The sequence below is a fragment of the Haliaeetus leucocephalus genome, unplaced genomic scaffold, assembly GCF_000737465.1.
Source record: "Haliaeetus leucocephalus isolate CR32 unplaced genomic scaffold, Haliaeetus_leucocephalus-4.0 Scaffold2, whole genome shotgun sequence".
Taxonomy (NCBI): domain Eukaryota; kingdom Metazoa; phylum Chordata; class Aves; order Accipitriformes; family Accipitridae; genus Haliaeetus; species Haliaeetus leucocephalus.
Window position 1 is genome coordinate 11,313,642 of NW_010972438.1, and position 18,545 is coordinate 11,332,186.

Consider the following 18,545-nt stretch of genomic DNA (forward strand, 5'->3'; position numbering starts at 1 on the left):
AGAAAAATCCAATCTCTAACCACATTTTTGCCAGGCTTTTTGGCATAACCTGGTCTGCACAGTGCAAACACAGCCCAGCAGAATTAAACCGTGGAATTGCACTGAGCCCATGGTTCATCTCTCCTTTATGCTACTACTGGGTCCCATTCACTCACATCGGTTTGCCTCGCCCTGAATTCAGAAGCTGTTGAGAACAGCGACTGCACACCTTAGTCCTCAGAGGTGACTTGAGAGTACTTCCAGGGGTTGAAGGTAGTCTAGCTCCCTTCTCCCTCTACTGAGAAATTGGTGCTGGCCAGGATTAGTACCCCATGCAGAGATACACTCAGCTCCAAAGCAAACTGGAATGTGGTAGAGCCCTCTCGCTCTCCCAGCCCCCTGTGCTGCTGGAGAAATTGTGGGATTTGGCCTCCGAGACAGCTGCAGGCTGTGCTCTGAGCACCAGCTAACTCCCTTCCCCAGTCCCTCAGACTTTCACCTGCTCTTCCCCCTCTTCCCACTCCTCAGGGCTTCAAACAGCTCAACATGGTGCAGGAGGAGAAGGTGGAGTCAGCATCAAGAAAGGGCCCTGCTATCCTAATGCCTTTGAGAAACTTGCACATCCTATGGGGAACGATGCTCCTTCAAACGCTACTACTCTTGCTCAGCCACAAAACTCGTATGTTAACCTGTGCTGTGATCTGCTCATGGAACTGCTGGGACTTGATTTCTACTTTACATCCTTGCAGCTGAGAAATAATTTATTTCAGTCCCCTAGGCAGGAACTCGATTGCCTGCAAAGCCATCTCGGTCTGCCTAAAGGAGGAAAATAAACCCATGATCTTACCGAGCAGCCGGCCGAGCGGCGACAGACCCCAGCCTTGGCCAGCAGCCCCTGTCCAGCTTGTGGTGAAGCTCAAATCCCTCCCAGCCCACCACAAGGCTAGAGGGGCCAGGGGTACTGTTTTCCAGCCTCCGGGCATTTTACTTTACTCGTTCCAGGCCAGATCCCTCCCCCAGCCCTGGTCAGAAAGGAAAAGCCGTGGGAATGGAGCTCAACACCCCGAGGTAGGCTCACCCCCAGCCTACAAGGAGCGCTTAACTCCCTCCGCGCCGGCGGGCAGCCCTCCACAGAGACCGCAGCCGCAGGGACAGCTTGCTGGCAGGCCCTCCAGCAAAGGGTTACGGCTCCAGGACTGGCCCCATCCTGCTCCCCAGGCCGTCGCTTCCCCACGTTGACAGGCACTGCGCAGGGGTCGGCTGGCCTGCACCATAGCCCTCAGTGTTGTGCCATCGAGCAGGAGGACAGCCAAGGGCAGACCTGCCACTCACCCGCCACAGTTCCTCGCTTTCCCAGGACGTCCGCTGCTCCTGCTGCCCTACCTTTCAGTGTTTTCATCGTCCACCAGCACACAGACGGCAAGCCACGAGAGGAGAGCACTCTCCATCTTCCCCTGCTCCCAGCAAGTCCCAGAGGCTGCCCTCTTAACAGAAAGATATCTTCATCACTGCGCCAAAGCACGTTTTCTTCCTTTTGCTCCGCATGCTGCTGTACAAAAGCCGTGCTGCCTACAAAGCAGACCTCGCTCAGCGCAGAGCATGCGGTCAGCAATCAGCCGGCATGTCAGGAGTTAAGTTAGCACTTCCATTCTCCTGACCTGCACCAACGCTGGCTGAATATCGAGCTATTCTTTGCAGCTTGATAAAGCATGAGAAAGCTGAAGGCCTCACACACTCCTCTTTTCACAGCTTGGCCTGCTGCCCACAAGCTGTCACTCCCTGGCACCCAGGGCAAAGAGAGAGAAGGAGGCCAAGCTGCAGCCAGCTGCAATGAATCACTCGCTCCCCCCGGTCCCCTCCTCCCCAGGGAGCCTGGATCCCTCCTTCCGGCAAGGGGATAATGTCTGCCTGGCTACGCTGGCTTCTTTCACAGAAAAAGCCATCCTTTTGGGGGGGTGGGGGTGACCCTCCTATTGCAAAAGCTGCTGCCACAGAAAAGCGCAAAGCAGCTCCCAGCAAGACTAAAGTACGAGGACTTCTGCTCAGCAGCTGGATGGGAACGGACTGCTGCAAGTGTTCAGCACAAACACCACTTAAAAATCTGATGTTGGCCACTTGTCTAAATTGCAGGAAATTCTGGAGGAAGGCTCAGGCACAGAATCTGATTTGAAGGAGACTGCCTATCCCTTCATGCCCTGCTCATGCAAAATTTATTTTGGGGACTGATTCCCATTGCAGTCCTTTCCTAGCCCCCCTTCTCCCCCTCACTACAACATCCAGCCCTATTACCATGTTTGATCCATGCCCTTCTAACCACCACCACCACTCATCCCCTCATGTTTATTTTGATGGGTTCCATCATGCAAACTGCTTCCCCATGTCACAGTTCATTCTTCATTTTTTAACGCGAAGCAGCAGAGGGAAATACATCCAAATCTCAGGGTCAATTGAATCTGAGACAGAAAACACAGCTGAGAAGGCACAGGAACACCAAGGTCATCGTGTGCCTTCCTTGTGCTATAGGCCCAAGTTTGGAGAGCAAAGCCTTTGCATAGTAAAAATGTCAGCTGTTTGCTTTCTGAGGAAGGGGATATTCATTGATAAAACACAGACAAGCTCAGCCCCTCACCGTCAGCCTAAGCATGAACTAACTAACAGTGGCACATGGGATACTTCCATCCACTCATTTCTGTCTCCAGCAGGGAAGTTGTTCACTGCACAGTAGGTGGTCCCTGCGTGAAGAGTCGCATCTCTCTCCCAGTACAGAGAAAGGAGCTGCAAACTGCAGTTTTACTGGGAGAAGGGTTTAACCCCAAGCCTGGCAAAGGCAAAGTCTCACTGCCTCCAAGGAGGGATGAGAGGTTGCCTTCCCAACAGCACATGCTGCCACCTCCAGCACCCCGCTCCTCCACTAGCAAATCTCTAACCTTCCCTATCCCAGTGCCTTATATCCCTAACAGCCATACAATAGTGTCTACACCCCTTTCCTCTGAAAGGCAGCCAATTACGCTACAAGTTACCAGCAGACAGGTATGCTGAGTGTGCTTCAAATTCAGTCAGTGCCAGGGCAGGATTATATACATTTCTCTTACCCCCCCCTGCACTTCTGGGGTGATGAAGGAAGAGTTGCACAGTTCCCACCTCACAGCCAATGCATATTCAAACAGTGAGAAACTCATCAACTTTGGGTCACCCAAGCAATCTACAGAGGGTTTCTTTTATTATTATTGTTGTTTGGGTTTTCAGGGGGGTTGTTTTTGCAAAATCTGGAACAGTACAAAACAAAATGTAAATCATTAAAAGAAACTCTCCCTCTTTTTTTTTAAAAAAAAAAAAAACAGAAGTGGGAAGAACCTTCACTATTCCTAAAGCTACTTTCATCACAAACTAAACCGAGTCTTAAAAACACTTTCAGGGACACAGGCTGTCGAGAATAACAGGTAACCACATTCAATGCCATTTTATCACATTGTCAAATGACACACTACATACGGATTTATCCCTTACGATACATTTATAGCACTTTGTAGGGTTTCTCTCACACTCATATACATCTACATCAATAAGTGCCTTCTCCACAACACCTGCAGCTACAAAACTAGTATATTGAAAAGATTATTACACTGAGCATCCATAAGTTAGCAAGCTCTGGAACTCAGGTTACCCCTTCTGCAAATCAAATACAAAACACTTCTTAACTGTACAGACACACACACAGAGTTTTGCTGCGGGAATGCTAGCTCATTCAGCGTCACCCTCCTCTGTCAGAGGGATCTCTAAATGCAAAGCTTAATAGAAATAGTTAATATCCCAAGCATGGCTCTGAGCCATCTGAGCTCTCCATGTAACATAATCAGGTTCATAATGCTCAGAATAGCACTCTGGAGTCCTAGTACAGACTAAGACCTCACTGTATTGAGTGTTGTGTAGATAGTTGTGGTGCCGTTTTCTCTTCTGTAAAATTACTGAGCACCGCATACAGGAACCAACTGTAACCCATATTTTACAGAAGTTAGGACACAGGAGAGCAATGTATACTTTTCAAATGTCTTTTTCTGGCAGCTAAATCAAGTTAGTATTTTCAGACACACTGGGGGGAGGGAGGGAGGGGAACACTGAGGTTACTCTCTCTTCAGAGCAGACAGGCAAAAGCCCAGTTCAGCCAAAGCTCACTGAAGCTCTTTATGTTCCTGTTCAGTGACAGAGGTCACTTGTCGAAGACTGAACCAGATCTGGTACTGGGCTGCCTGCTAAGCATGCTGGCAAAAGGATCTGAGCTATACCCTACTCTGAGCTATACCCTACTCTGCAGTTGTTTGCGTTTCTTGAGGAACACCAAAGGCCTGGAGTCCGTCCCAATGCTGCTTGCACCACCTTTGCTAAAAACATGCCTTTTAGCTCCAAAGTAAAATTTGCCTTAAATTCCTCATACTCTGAAGAAAGGAAGCATGTACACAGGATCTATGAAAAAGGTAATTGCTTGTGTTTGCCAAAACACTTATTTATGCAAATTCTCATTCTTTTGGCTCAGATTTCAGGATATTTTCCTACCATAAATACAGGTTAGACCCATGTCTGAGCTGATCATCCTGTGATCCTCTTCAGGTTCATGTTGCACTGCGGGTGCTGCAGCCTGCTCACAATTTCCAAGCATCCAGAAGTCACAGCTCTTCAATTCATTGATTTTTAAGAGGCACCAGGTCACATTGTCTGGCCTTCAGCTGATCACAGTTCACAAGCTTTCTGCACATCTCTGGCATAGGAACTGTATGCATTTGAAGTGAATAGACTAGATGCCTTTTGGCAAGATGCCTGAGGCAAAGGCCTCAGGAGAGAAATTCACGATTTCATAGGCCAATACAAATGGACAGGCATCTCCTCATTGCAACTTTTATTCCCTATTTGAGAATAGGCTGAGGGAGCTGGCTATTACAAGGGGGAAAGGAAGAGCTGTAGGGTCCAACACAACTGTAGTGTACTCAAAGAAATATATTACAAGAGGAAACAGAAGTAGACAGGTGAGTACTTAAAGAGGGGAGCCCTCTGCAGAAACAAGGCAAATATCACTGCAGAATAATCTTAATATGGGTTGCTCCTTCAGATCCACACTAGCCTGAATGCCCTGATGCAGGGACAGAAAACACTATATGATGGGGAGCAGGAGGAGGCTATGTGTGAAGAAGGACATTCTCCTCTCAGCTAAAAAACCCCTGTGGTTTGCAGCACTGTTTTGCCTTTCCTCTGCTATGCTGTTTCCCAGCTGAGAGGAATCCCATCAGCCCATTGCACAGCATCTGATCAGAGCTCATCCTGCCTGCTGCCCCTCACATGAGGCTCCCCAGGGACTCCTCGAAGGGTAAGGGACAGAAGCAAAAGGGGGCACTAAAAATGGGCCTGCCAAGGCTCAGGTGCCAGCATGTTGACCTGAGCTCAAGAGAACAAGTGGGGAGGCAGGAAGAGAAACTTCCACAGAGCTTTCTTAAGCCAGATTTACAGGGATACAGTGAAACAGAGTAGGGTCCTGGTGAGGGGAGATTGAACAAGTTAATAGCTAACCAGCAAGACTGCCATGAAAGACTGCAATCTACAATACATTTTCACAGGGAAACACCAAATGCAAAATTGTCACCTGCAGACCAATTGGGAGCTGCCACTGCCTCTGCTCTTTCTGTACCATTGCAATGCAATCACAACTACAGTACTACCCTTCCCCCCGAAGTCCCTGTTCCTCTAAGAGGAGGTCATACCCAAAACTATCTTTTCTCTTTTTTGTGTGCCATGAGTGATGAGGATCTGAAAGTCTGGGTTTTGGCAACTAAAGTAACTGCTGTGAAAACGTTACTGGAGATTTTTGCCAGAACAGGCAAGAAGAGCCTTCCAACTTCTTGAAAAGGTACTGTGTACAAAGGCAATCTGGTGCAGAGCTGCAGGGACAGCAAAAATGGAAGTCCCACTGCTGTTGTGGACATTCCCAGGGCTGAGGAATGTCAGTGTGGGAAAGAGGATGAAGCCGGCTGCTGCTTTACCTGTAGTCACTCCGGAGACAAGCTGTCAAGACCTACAGAAATTCCAGTGGTCTCATGAAGAGCAGTTCCTAGGAGGAAGATTTTTCATGAGGATATTCTTGACTATTGGCTGAATAACTTCTTTGTTCCAAACTACAGCTAAAAAAAAAAAGCCTTCCTGTTATTGCTTTGCCATTCAAAGCATTGTCATTGTCACCTTTCAGATGTGTAAGCATAAGAGACAGCAGCAGCTGAGCTGTGGTAATTAGGAGGGAGAGATGTGCAGGCCTTGTCTCACATCTTTCTGTTAAGATGCAGTTTATACTTTGGCAGATTTAACAGTCCCCAGTGAAAATAAGCCATCTGCATCTACTCCAGCAGACCATCCTAATTTCTGAATCCTTCAAACAGTTCTTGAAAAATAAGCATTGCCTTCCTGCTTTTTATCAAGCCCAAATGCAGTCACAAAACCATTAATTCTCTTACAGTAATACAGGAACACTGGATCTAGACCTGTTCGCAAGACATCTACTTCAAAGAAAATTTTCCCATTTTATTCAACACCTACTGAGTTCAAAGTTTCACTGCTCTCTGTACTTGCAGCAGGGAAGCTAAGAAGGATGGGTCCAACCTCATTCAATTCTATTCACAAGAACCCTTCTTGAGGAAAGCCAATAACTTTCGGAGAGTCTCTGCAGACTTTGCTCTACCGCTTTGCACACCGAAGAATGGCTGGTTGGTAATCCTCTTTTCACTCAGTGAGCACAGACCCAAAGGTTTTCATCCCTGTGAGCTCAGAAATTTCCATTTCCATTTGAGAGAGACATTTTCCTGGCAGTTCTCAAAAGATGCATTTGTAAAATAGGAAACCTCCTCAAGGAATGCTAAAGCAAAGGAAGAAAGCTGTACGTGGACAGTCTTTCTACCTCAGCCAGGAAAGGAAATTCCTTCTCAGGACTGATGCCCCATAAACACAACCTACTCTGCAACTACCAAATACCTGATCAACACAAAGTGACCGGCTGTTCACCCTACCTTGTACAAACATACAATATTTTCCTAGGTGTTGGTTTCAGATCAGCTGGGCAACAGCCACCAAAATCTCAAAAGAAAGAAAAAAATCCAGAAACACATATTTGTGTGTGTATGCCAGACAAGAAAGGAAAATAAGGGGTGCATGTCAGATGGCTGGGACAAATTACAGAAAGGTGAAGGTATGCTAGTGAACTCACTGCAGGGAAGACACACTCATGTCAGTGATTTTGAAACTTGTAGCCCATAGTTTTTTGTCTTCTGCAAAGGTAGTTAAGAAAGCAAATCCATTGCCATATCTCTATTGGAAAATGTTTAGAAGCCTGCAAACCCAAGAGGTTGAAACTTGCTTCCTTCAAGTGCAAAACATTTAGATGGCCCAAAGCCAAGTCTCAGAAAAAAGCCCTAGTCAGTAGCTCAGGAATGCCAGCTCTTAACACAAACCAAAAGCATACAAACCCTCTGGTCCGGCAATTCATAGTATCATCTCCAACCAAAAACTCACTTAAAATTGCACTCTTACAACTGCAGCTATCATCCACCTCCTTGATTCTATGCCAGGGAAACCTAACTGAAGTCTCACTTTGACAGTCTGCAAAGTAGTCAGCCGAGTGAGCTATTTTTCTTACCTTGCTTTGGGGAATCCTGCTTAGAACCTCTGTAAAGAGAAACAAGAAGGCTTCATGCCACATCAGGCAGAATCCCTTCCATCACTCCCAGCTCCTTAGCAAAGGCATTCCTGAGATGCACTGTGCCCTAATAAATCAACACAAGCGCTCCAGGTTTCCCCGGCAGCTGGAAGCTGGAATTCTGCAGTGAAGGCAAACACCTCCCCAGCTAAAGCAAACACAGCCAGGGAGCCCCTGCTGAGCGCCCACAGCTACTGTCAAAAGAGGGACAGAGAGAGAAGGTGGGGATCATAAGGCATCTGGCTGACAAAAGGCAATCCAACTTAAAGACAGAAGATGGCCATGAGTCTGGCCCTGACCTAGGCATTCCCCTGTTCGGGCATGTGCTTGCCAAAATGTTTTATCAGAGCAAAACCACAAAACTTCATTTTTAGAGCAATGATCATCTTGCCCTTGCCAGGAATGGTAGTTTTGCCTTTAAGAGCATTTATTTTAGCATTTAGGATACTCATGTAAAAGATCCTGCAAAAACACAGAACAAAAATAGCCCAGTCTTAAACTGCTTATAGCTTAACTCTAAAATAAATGAAGACAAAGGAAACACTACTGATCAGTATGAGCAGCAGTCAGCTCAGCAGAACAAGATGACTGCTGTTTCCAAGGGTAAAGGGAGGTGTTTGGTTTTTTTTTTCCTTTTAAACTATATAACAGAAAAGACCTGATGAAAGATTTTAGAAAAGAATTATTAGGTGGGTTGGCATACATTTATGGGCCAACCACCTCTCACACAGAAACCAAACCAGTATTTTTCAAAAGCAGCACAAGGAAACAACAGAGGCTAATGTTACCAGACAAACAGCAGCAACAGTCCAACTTCCAGCACTAACATTTGCTAGATTGCATACAAAAAAACCTAGATGGGCTGCTTCAATAGCTCATTTTCAGTTGCACTTGGCCAGTAAGGGAAGGGAGTAGCCAAGGCAGGGCTGAATCAGTGACAGTAAAAGAAAAGAAAGAGTCGATTGCCTCTTACATGAATGCCTTTACAACAGGCACAAACCCATCAATACCTTAAAAATAAATCTCATTTACTAAAACAAAGGCATCTTCCTCAGACGCACCCTGAGAGCTGGAGTAAATACCCAGATTTCAACATCTCCCACTCCCCATGTTTATGCTCTCCCACAGGGAGTTTCCAGGGAGAGCCTTCCGTGCACGGATAGGAAGTAGTGCAGGATAAGCACCAACAAATCCCACTTATGTCAGACCTAATCTGTACTGCAAACCCAAGTCTTCAGCTTCCACACCATCATTTGGAGCCTTCACTTTGAGACCACTGTAAGGCATATTTTCCTTCCCACTCCCTTGAAGAACCGCCAGATCCCAGTCTGTAAGCAAATACTGCCTTTAAGGGAAATCCTGGTCTACCAACACATGGTTAATTGAGACACACACATGCCAGGCAGCTAACAGTGCACAGCAATGGTGAAAAGCCAGCAGACCCATCAGTAGGTGAGTGCCAGGAGCGCCCCCCCCCCCCCCCCACGCCCCCACCCCACACCCAGTAAACAAAGTCAGTGCTGCATGAGATTCAGCCTGCAGAGCTGTGTGCTCTTTGGGAGGAAGGACCCTGAGTGGCAGCAGGGCAGTTAGAAGCCCTGGGTCTCAAGAAGGGAATCACAAATGAATGTAGTTGGGTGAAGGACTTGTACATATGTATATGTTGAGAGAGACAGACACAAAGGAGGGTGGGGGAGGGAAAGAAACAGCAAGTCTTGTTTCCAGGCCTTGTGCTTATTTTGACCTTTCAGTTAAAGGTTCTCCGAAAAGGCACTGTTCAGCCCCAAGCCTGATTAGACATCTTGGGAAAAACAGAGCACAAAGCATCACACATGAATGAGCACAGAGCCATAATACGATCTTGATATTCCCACCCATCCATATGGCCAAAAAAAGCGAAGTTCTTCAGTGCAAACATTGGCAGCAGCAATATGAAACTAATGTGTTAATTAGCAGACTTCGCAATCCAGCACAGGAGAGAGATTGCTGATGTTGGCTATTATATAGTCAATCAGAAGCCAAACAGAACAAGTACGACATTAGTTAACCCATTCAGAACAAAGTTAATAATTTGCTAATTGCAGGTTTCTGGAATGAGCTGATCAAGGTCTGTTTTCCAAACCTCTTTTCTCAGGAATATCTTAAAATGTATTTGGTATGGCAAGCTCTCTATCACTTGCAACTCTTTATTAACATTCAGTCTCAACTTAGATGTTTAGCCTAAATTCAGGAAAGCCCACTGCCTTTCTTTACACAACATCAGACTAAGTGAGCTCAATGATTTGTCTGGTCTTATAAAACTGTAAATTAGTTTTCAGCCTGTAAACAATCACAAGTTATTCTGAAACAATCATAGGCTAAACTACAACATTCATCATTTACTTCTTGTATAGGATTTTCACACTGAATGCAAGAGAAGATTAATGAAAGTAACTGAAATTACTTAAATGCAGTTGGAATTTAACACTGTTCCTCAGTGTACATGGGTTTACACACCGACTGCTTAATAAAACTCTACTTTCCTAGAAAGTTTAATCAGTAAAATAAGTACCATAAGACAGGTAGATCAAAAGATCAGCGTAATGGTGACAGAAATAGTGACAAATATAAAGAAGATTTCATTCTCAGGAGACATCTGAAGTACAAACCTCGGGTTAACACTCCCATCATGAACAAGATTCTTTATACCCAGGATGTACCACTTACATTGCATAAAACATTTAGACATAAACAAAGTTTGGGAGGAAAAAAAACAGGGTTGAGGAACACAACTGCATCAGTCTTGGGGTTATTTCTAAAGCACAGAAAAACAAAAATCAATTGCAGCAGGACTAGTCAGAGTCACATAATTTAAGGTAAGACCGCTCTGACTTCCTGCCTAACACAGGCACCATTCCATTTTATCCACTCACACCTCCACAAAACCCATTAAGTGGTTCTGTGAAATGTAGTGGTTTATGGCATCTAGACTAGAGGCCTTTGGAGGTCAAAATATAAGTTCACTACTCTCCCAGTGGTTTGCTCCAATGGCTCCATCATTCTTTCTGGCAGCAAGGCCAGTCTAATTTCTTACTTGTTTGCCTTCTGCCTTGAGCCATTAATTCCACCTCCACTGGATTAAAGAGCAGCTTCTCAATTATGCACATGCTTTAACCAAGTTACCTCTCAATAGCTTTTTTTGGCAATCAACAGATCAGTCCTGTCAGTCTCTCATCACAAGGCACCTTCCTGAGTGCTTGAACAACTTATAACTTTTTTTTTTTTTAAACAGCAATTTGATTGTCATCCCCCCCACCTCCTCCCCTTTCTTCAGGGTCACTGCTTTGGTGAAGCACACAATTGGTGAATGATCAGCATCTCTAGAACACAGAAGTCTATACTTGCCTGTATCAGATGGATGTTTTTTCACTAGACCCATTTTACAGCGTAATGGTGGAGCTACAGAAGTCATAGACTGCAAAGATTATATCAGTTAGCTAACAGTCAATTATCTGAGTACTGAGTGTAAGGAGCTCGTATCTTTCTTAGTCACCATTTAATCATTTCTCCAAAAGCTCCAAGGAAAACTTCACTACCTGATCCCCATTCTGCCAGAGATTTACATACTATTCAGGATCTTCAAGCACGAAAATCCCAACAGACCTGTCATTTCCAGCCATGGTTTTGAATCTGCCCTCAGCATTGCCTGCTTCTCTGCTGAATCAACATTAGCAGTGGCTTTAGATTGATTTCCAGAATACTGATGAACTACTGAACAGCACAGAGTACAGTACTGATGCTTGCTGAAGATACCTACTAGGGATACCACTTTCCAACATGTCCCCCATAACCCATGATTTCAGATGCATCAGCCTTTTTTTTTTTAATTAAATAATTGAGGTATGCTGTTGATGTTGGCACAGATCAATTATTCATACTATTGTACGGCTCCAAGTCAAACATCCTAAGAAACACATTACATGAACATAGTCATCTGCTGCCATGTACTCACGTGTTTCTTTCCAGCTGCTCTTTCTTACTAGTAATACAACCGAACCCTTCAGAGATACATTTCCTCTGAAGTATACATATAAGCCAATAACTGCCCATCTCAAATACCCCCAAAGACTTTAGTTATCCAAGATCACTGCACAAAAAGCATTAATCCCTTGTAGGTGTTAACCAGGCACTCCATATCACAAGGACTAGTATCTCCTACTAAAGAGGCCTATTGAACTTCCACCTCCAACCAGCATTTCCATTTAGTGACATTTCTCATTTTGTGTTATATGTCAGATGAACATCTAGGTTCACAAAGAGTACAAGGCAGGAGTACAAGTACATGCTCTGTATGCAGGCAGGAACACAGGTCAAGGTTTGGGTGCAAGTCAGTGTGATAGCAGGAAGGGCTCTGCCCATTATACCACTTAGAAAAAAATAATTCCAAGGCAAGAGTGTAGAATGAGACATGTGGCTTTTATCAGTCCTTGCCTTGGTATTTTCAAACCAAGAAACTTACTTGCCATTGTGAACCTCGCAGCCCAGCTACCCAGGAACACTAATACCTGGCTGTCTATCAGGGATGCTGTCCTCTTGGATGAGATCCTCAACATAGCTCCAAGTAGCAGGAACACACAGCCTATGGAAAACTGGTGGCAGGGAAGGCTACCCATCAGTTTTAACAGCAGAAAGACTACTCATATTTATGCACAATTGCTCAAGTGAACTGCGTGCCCGCTTTTGTTGATCTGCTCTCAGCAATCTGTTCTTTCAGCAGGAACACCAGGAAGAAGCCACACTGGGACTGGGCAAGGGAAAAAAGCACCCTGCGGACATAGTGAATGGGACAGAAAATTCCCCTACAAATTAGACTCATAGAATGGTTTGGGTTGGAAGGGACCTTAAAGATCATCTAGTCCCAACCCCCTGCCATGGGCAGGGACACCTTCCACTAGACCAGGTTGCTCAAAGCCCCATCCAACCTGGCCTTGGACACTTCCAGGGATGGGTCATCCACAACCTCTATGGGCAACCTGTTTTGGTGTCTCACCACCCTCACAGTATAGAATTTCTTCCTAATGTCTAATCTAAATCTACCCTCTTTCAGTTTAAAGCCACTACCCCTTGTCCTATCACTACATGCCCTTATAAAAAGTCCCTCTCCAGCTTTCTTGTAGGCCCCCTTTAGGGACTGGAAGGCTGCTAGAAGGTCTCCCTGGAGCCTTCTCTTCTCCAGGTTGAACAACCCCAACTCTCTCAGCCTGTCTTCATGGGAGAGGTGCTCCAGCCCTCTGATCATCTTCGTGGCCCTCCTCTGGACTTGCTCCAACAGTTCTATGTCCTTCTTATGTTGGGAACCCCAGAGCTGAATACAGTACTCCAGGTGGGGTCTCACCAGAGCAGAGTAGAGGGTGAGAATCACCTCCCCCAACCTGCTGGCAACACTTCTTTTGGTGCAGCCCAGGATATGATTGGCTTTCTGGGCTGCAAACACAAATTGCCTGCTCATGTTGAGCTTCTCATCAGCCAACACCCCTGAGTCCTTCTCCTCCAGGCTGCTCTCAATCCAGTCATCGCCCAGCCTATATTTGTGTTTGGGATTGCCCTGACCCACATGCAGGACCTTGCACTTGGCCTTGTTGAACTTCATGAGGTTTGCACAGGCCCACTTCTCAAGCCTGTCAAGGTCCCTCTGGATGGCATCCCTTCCCTCCAGCATGTTGACCGCACCACACAGCTTGGTGTCGTCAGCAACCTTGCTGAGGGTGCACTCAGTCCCACTGTCCGTGTCGCTGACAAAGGTGTTAAACAGTGCCGGTCCCAATACTGACCCCTGAGGAAGGCCACTGCTCTCCACTTGGACATCGAGCTGTTGGCCGCAACTGTTTGAGTGTGACCATCCAGCCAATTCTTAAGTTTATTTGCAGTGATGCTCTGCATTGACTTTTCTAGCAGCTTTTTTGGACACCTTCATACATCAAAGCCCAAGCCGCACCACAGTAGTCATTTTGACTAAATCTACTTTAGAAATTGATTAGACCATTGTTTTTTTCATAGCTTAGAGATAAAGTGACCTTTCCATCCCACAAAAAACAAGGGGAATTAACACATGTAAACAGAGTCTTCATTTTAAAGGAAGTGTTTCACTCTCTTGGAAGGGAAGTCTTGTAATACTTTTTTTTTTTCTTGCAGCTCTCAAAAGATCAATTCTCCTTCATCTGCTTGAGCTTTTCACCTTTCTGTCCAAAACAGGCTAAAGGGACAAGACTTCTCAGAGCATATACAGAAGAGCAGCCTGAAGACAAACACAAGACAGATCTTCCTATACATCACTGAGTGGTAAAGAAATCAGTACCAATTTGTAGACTAACAGTTCTATTTCAGTCAAGTGAAACAGCATCAGAGGACAGTTCCCAGTAGAGATAACAGTTTCACAAACACAAAAAGTTTAAGGCTTTCTCTATACAGAAAAGAGGGTTTTGAGATGTATTCTTCATTACAGAGTGGAATAACAAGGATGCTTCATGTGTTTATATTGGTTGAAACCATTTCCCTTGTGAATCACTGCATGCATATGATTTCTACCTGCTTAAAATAAACACATTGCATTTTGGGCACAGTTCCATCATTAGGACCTTGTGTCTTCTGGTACTTCCTACATGGTGCACTTGGGGATGCAGATTACAATCCTAGAGCTGAAGAGCCAGGTATCATTTGTATTTTGATGGTCCAACAGTCTCTGGCAGCCTGCAGAGAAGACTAATTGTCACTGCAGCACCCGTTAGGATTACACTATGCGGGCAGCACTGGGAGGAAGGTAAACAGATGCATAGCCCAATGGCTTTCAAATATTCAGGAGGCAATACAGGCAAAGGAAAAGGATGAAACCTCAGAACAGCAAGTTCAGGTCATTCTCTAACACTTTTGCTCAGTACAGCAGCATCCTGGGACTAGGCATGCTGCTGCTAACCACCTGTGCCAGACACAAACGCAAACCTTTGATCAGCAACAGAACATCAAACTGCAAAACTACTTCATCAGAAATGTTCAATTTTCTTGGGGCTGTGAGCGGAACCCCAGCGTACAAGTTCCTCCCAGCAGGACGCTCATCACTGTCATCATCTGGAAAGTAAACCACTATTTAGATGTATTTGTCTGTAACTGAGTTTGGCATTCATAGATCCACTGCGAGAGCTATTGCTATAGCAGGTCTGTAATGGTGGGATGCTGTAGATATATTTGAATGGTTGGCTCCAAATAACATGAGTCTGCAATACGGCCATCAGCTTGCCTACTCTTTACAACCTTTATTCACAGACTTCAACAGACAGAGCTCTCCACAGTGTTGTGAAGCCTAGTTATGCATTGTGGAACAGTGGCCAGTATCAATATGGGTCATTAAGGAAGGCTTCATGATGCTACCACCCTGTATATACAGGCCTCGGTACTGCAATGAAACAGAAAAATTATTTGCAAGACCATTGATGGCAAGCAGGCCTTCTGTGTTTTGTGGACAGAAAATGCATTTACAAGGTTCAAGTATCCAGAACACAGCACTGTTACTACAAAACACAGGAACAGTTTTAAAATAAAACAAGCGAGAAAGCATGACTGTCAGAACTACCCCAGAAGCCTTTAGATTTGTGGCACTCTGTTGAGCTTGTTACTGAGGCCACTGACACAGGCTTTCACTTCCCCTGCAGATCAGCTCAGTGTTGAGAAGGAAGGGGCCATGGTGACTTGGGCACTATGAGGACAGAGACTTGACTGTCCCAAGCCCAGAAAAAGCAAAACAGGCTAAATGGCTCTTTCATCTGTTCCTGTGCAGCTGCTCATATGGCCATGCTGCCAGCACACACAGCCCCTATTCCCTATCTCTGCTGCTGTGGAGAGTAACCTTGCAGGTAGCTGCCCTCTCAGTAATGCAGAGAACAGGAACAGCATTTGTAAGGCAGCTGCTCTACCTTGCCGCTCCTTTTTCTTTAGCTCTACATCATCTCAACAGTGCTGGGCACAGAGCACAACCAGACACTCCAGCACTGGGACTCCAACTGCCTGTTACTATGGCCAAGGAGCTCGGCATACTGAGTCACTCGGGGATGGCAGTGCCGCAGGGACTGCTCTGCCTTCTTGCCAATTCAAATTTTGCCTATGTTGCCAAGACAACAAGCTGGTAGCAGGCACCCAGGGCCATTTTGTAATTACACATGCACCTCTGTAGGCTGTCACACACCTGGAGAACATTTTCTGGTTACAGATCCCCATAAGACAGGAAAAATCTAGATCAAGGAAACAAAGAAAGAGTAAGAGAGTCAGTGCTACCCGTTACAGTGATAGCAGTCCCCCAGAAGGCATAGTCGTGCAAGGGAACCACACCTCTTCATTGTAGCCATGAGAAAGCTGCACTGACATGCAGCAAAAAGCTCTTATGATCTTTGCCTTAAATCTCTCTCAACAGTTGCAGGTTGACATGAAATGCAATCCAAAATACGTTTCAGCTAAGCTAAGGATCAGAATATAAATTCACGAATGCCTTAGTCTCCCCAGGTCCTTCAATATTTCTGCAGTCTCATTTCAGCAATTTCTCTCAAAATACTAAACTAGCTAAAAAGAGTTGGCAAATAAACCGAGCCCCTGGTTGCTACTTCTCTATTTTCCACAGTGGCACACGTAGCTCCCATGCAATTAATTCAGCTGCACACCTGTTTTGCCATTCTCTTGGGCAGAATCATTCAGTAATGGACTGCAATCTGTATGCAAGAAGTTGAGCAGTATGCAAATAGAGATCAAAACATTGATGGCAGAGGGATTCAGAATTCCAGGAACTGCTTTTGCACTACAGCTCTCCAGCACATATATTTTTTGCTTACGCTAAAGGCAGGAGACAACATAGAACAGGTGAGAAGAGCTCATGACTCTAGTGTATGGAAGAGAGCAGACAGATGATCCAAGAAGAGTTACCGAAATGCTCTCACATATGATAATTTACTATTAGGTAATTCACTAACAGAATTGCTCTCTCCAGCATTTAAGGTTAGTCTAATGCAAAAAATCTTGGGATCAAAGCTGAAAGTGCTAAACAGAGAGTTGCTTCAGGGCTGTTAACTCCATGCTGTCTAAAACCCTACACCAACTTCAGTGATGGCATTATTTCTGACAAAGGCTGGTCTGGCAGGTACAGGAGCATCTCTGAAGCCCCAGTTCCTGTGCTTTAAATTCTTGTTGTCTGAAGGACTTCCAGCTGAGCACAGAGCACTTGCAGGGCACTGTCAGGAGCGTATTTTCAAGCCTTTGCTTGGCCAGCTGTTCACAGAAATTGGCAGTTCTTTATGGAGGTTAGAGAGCCTAGAAACTCACTGTACCACACAGGAGGATGGGGCATGGCCACTTGTAAGCAACAGAGAGATTTCAAGAGCGCACATTTTCCAGGAGTCAGGACCAGAGAGGGGAAACAGGCTGTGGTCCAGTTGTTAGGGTAACTCCATACAAAGAATAGGGAGGTCACCTAACCAAAACGTGAAATGGTGCAGCATAGGAGAGCTAAAGGAACAGAGACTGAAACAAAAATAATTTTGAAATAGGCCTACATGGGCAGAAACATTAAGCTGAAAACCCTACTTCTATGTAGTAATTTTCAGAATTATTATAATAGGGTAAGATGTCAAATATACCCATTCTATTTCTAGAATGACATGCAATTTAGTCAGAAAGCTAGTTTCATCAGCACAGACAAATGCTTGAATACAATCAACTTTCCCCACCTGCACAGTCCCAGGCACAGCTACTCTCCTGCCACAGCAGAGCTGCAGGGAAGGGTAGGACACAAGAAAGACCACATTCTCCTTGTGATAACTTAAGCAGCAGTATGAATCCCATCATTGCAACTCAGTTGACAAGCTATACTACATTATGCTGAGACAAACTGACACATGTTTTTTCACTGAAACCCAGAAGCTCCAAAGGCAGCACTACCTTTACATTCAGAATTAAGGAAAAGTGCAAAAGAGAATGAGAAAGGTGATGACTTGAAATTCTCTGCACCTGCAGATACAGAGCTTGTTAGCAACAGCAATCCATTTAGTTAATACCTTACAGCTGTGTATCCCGATGGCTCACCCCAGATTCCAGGAGGGTATTTGGAGCAAGCAGTCACACCATTCCTAGATTCCAGCCCCCAGTAGAGAACCAGCCTAGCTAAACCACCACCAGGAGCAAAGATCAATCCACCTACAGCCCCCGCACCACAGGGACACAAAAGACTTTCCACATGAGATAGAATGGGAACAGATACAAGTAGCAAGATAAAATTACAACTTTCAGATACTTCAAGAAGGGAAACAAATTATAATTTCCTAAAAGGAAGTAGCTATGAAGTTGCAGGAATTTTGAGCAGCAGCAGCAGTGGTGCAGAGCAGAGGCTGGGGAAACTCAACCCACCAGTTCCACACTGTTCTGTAGTTAAACTTCAAAGCCAAAAGCAATGCGAAATCTCACACATTTTCCAGGCACAGGAGGAGTGTTCCTCACAGTACTTGCAGTGTTTATACTGCAAGCAAATAACTGAAATTCACATGCCATTAAAATCTGGCATCTGGGAATTTCCTTAGGATCTACATCATTTGAAGATTCACCTCACATTTTGGTCAACATCTAAAATCTTCCTATCAAATCATGCTAACATGAAGTTCTTTTCTATTTCATTTCCCCTCCCCTTTTCTTTTTGGGGAATGGCAGGCAGGATTTGAAAGTGAAATTCTAACATTAAATTCAGGATATTAGGAATCATTTAAAAATTGATTCAGTAAAAAAAAAAAAAAACCCAAAACAAAACTCAAATCCACCTGAACTGACACCATTTGTT